Source organism: Zootoca vivipara, chromosome 1 (genome assembly GCF_965207765.1).
Source record: "Zootoca vivipara chromosome 1, rZooViv2.hap1.1, whole genome shotgun sequence".
NCBI classification, from domain to species: domain Eukaryota; kingdom Metazoa; phylum Chordata; class Lepidosauria; order Squamata; family Lacertidae; genus Zootoca; species Zootoca vivipara.
The window spans coordinates 50,141,032-50,143,386 of record NC_142582.1 but is presented as its reverse complement, the minus strand read 5'-3'; the positions used below and the strand labels follow the sequence as shown (position 1 = coordinate 50,143,386).

The window sequence follows — 2,355 nt, the reverse complement described above, 5'->3', positions numbered from 1 at the left end:
GCTTGCAGTGGGGCTGTGATGATGGTATCTAATTAGCTAATACCAGAGCAAATGCCTTTAGTTATGAAAAGAGAGATCATCTTCATCACAGATTCCATCAATTGGTCAATAAATGTGCTCGAATCCATCTTGCTCCATATTGTCATATGCATTTGATGTTGCTATGTTGGTTCTGGTTTGGGAAGCTCCTTCCCCACCAAGGCCTCTGCTCCTATCCCCTGTTTTTGTCCCCACAGTTCTCATCTAGATTTAAGCCAGCCTCGTCCAAAATCTTCTGGACCATGGACATTATGAGTTGTCCTTTATCTTTCATGCTGTCCGAATGGCAGGGGTCTGCTTTTCTGTCGCATGACCTGAATTTTGGACCACAGCTCCCCTCTGCCCTGTCATAGTCACGGGGAATGTAGCCATATGAGGAGGTGTTGCAATCACGAGGTCTACAGTCTTTGTTCTTTTCCAGCAGGTGCTGCTGTATCTGCTGCAGTGCTGTTACCAGAAGCTCTTTGGCATACAGATCCAGGGATTGCTTGTCCGGCACCTTGGTTCCTGCTGGAAAATGTTTCCTTGGGCATGAGCCACCTGCTCTTTCCTTTCCATAGTCACAAGACTCCCTTTTCATGGATGCAAACTGCATGCCCTGACTGCAATGGCCCCGGGGCCCCCCTGCTTTATAGGTTGCAAAGGCGAAGTTTTGAGCTCTGTACTGCTTATCATCTCCCAAGATGAGTTTAAACAAGCGCTTCACCATGACTTCCAAAATCTCTGCGGTCTTCTGGGTTCCAGCCTTGTAAAGGTTCCTCTTCAGTCCACAGACAAAATCAGAGTCTGTCATGAGCGCCCCTGTGATGTTGTGCAGGTTTTTCATGGAGGAGTCTATTAAGTCTGATACGATTTCCCTGGTGTGCTTCATAAGTACCTCTTTCAAAACGGCACATGCTGGCGGAGGGTGCCTACCTTTCTGGACTCTCATGGTCTTCAGGAAAGACAGCATCATGTCTGAAGCAACCTGATTTGCATACACCATCATCCCTTTGTTTATGGAAGCCATGTCATCTTTCCTTTCTTTGTCCATATACATGGCTTCGTGTTGCTTGAAGTCGTTGTCACATGAAAATGGGTCGTCCCTCTTGATAGATATTTCTGGAGGTGTCTTGCATCGTTCCATATTCTCAGCTGCATTTGCCTTGTTCCTGTTGCCAATGATATGGCGGGTGCATTTCCCTGTGCTTTCCCATTTCTCCTTGATCTCCTTGCGTGTCATTTCAACAACTAAGTTGCAGAGCTTATTGGCGTAATAGGCAATGTCATCTGAATTCCCTCCCTCACTACCGGCGCTGGAAGAAGTGTTGTTGTTGTTCCTGGATGCCAAGTCAAGCACCCTCTTTCGAGGCGTTTTTAAGGATGTCAGCGCTTGCTGGAATCCAACTGCATATTTCTGGAGGTCATTGTTGAGCCAGCCGACAATATTGTCGTCATCAATGGAGCCTTGCTTGAAAAGGCAAACTGCTCCCTCAGTATTAAAGTAGCTGTTTTGCTCATTGTCCTTGATTATGATGATCTCCCTCTCTTCCATATTCACCAAGTCCAGCTCATTGGCAGGGTCAGAGGTGTTCTTGGATGGGCCAGTAGCTACATCTCTCTCCTTTGAGTTCAGGTTGGCAACATCGACAAAGCAAATCACTTTACGTTCCTGGTCTTTATGTGTATTAGGGCTGTAGAGGTTTATCTTGCACACACCAGCCTGGCTGCTGAGCCAGTCAACTTCCTGTGCCATCTTTGTTGGTTACAAGTAGAAATGGATCAAGAGCTGTGCAGTGTTCTTCTTCCAGCTGAGCAGCTTGGATGACCCGGCCAGACTTGGGATGTTGCCTCCTCTTAATCTTCCATGCTCTTCCTACCTCCAGGTGGTCTTCTCACTTATGTGGACACATAACAGCAGTGGTGACTTCACAAAGCATCAGTGTCTTCCCACCAACCAGCAAAGAGTTGCCAAATGCTTTAGCAAGAGTGTGCCTTTCCACCACTACTGTAACCAGGGCTGTAGAGAGTCTTTCTTTTCAGATGAGCTGCTTTGGTGACCCTGCAAGACTCAAGATGTTACCTCTCTTATCTTTCCATGCTCTTCTGCCAGCAAAGGACATTTTCACTTGTGTGGACATGTAGCAACAATGACATCACAAAGCATCCAACCCACCCACCCACCCACCCACCAACCAACCAACCAACCAACCAACCAGGGAGGTGCCTGTGTTTTAGCTTTGTAATTTTTTTAAACTATCATCTAGATGAGGATTAAGGCAATTCCTTCGAGCAGTCAATTTGATGATCAAGAGAATAAGTGGAAGCATGTGGATC

At 46.7% G+C, this 2,355-nt stretch overlaps 1 pseudogene; it reads right to left on the bottom strand.

Moving 5' to 3' along the window:
- Positions 1-211: 211 nt before the first annotated feature.
- LOC118082458 (A-kinase anchor protein 4 pseudogene) lies at positions 212-1,774 on the bottom strand (annotated as a pseudogene).
- Positions 1,775-2,355: the final 581 nt, after the last annotated feature.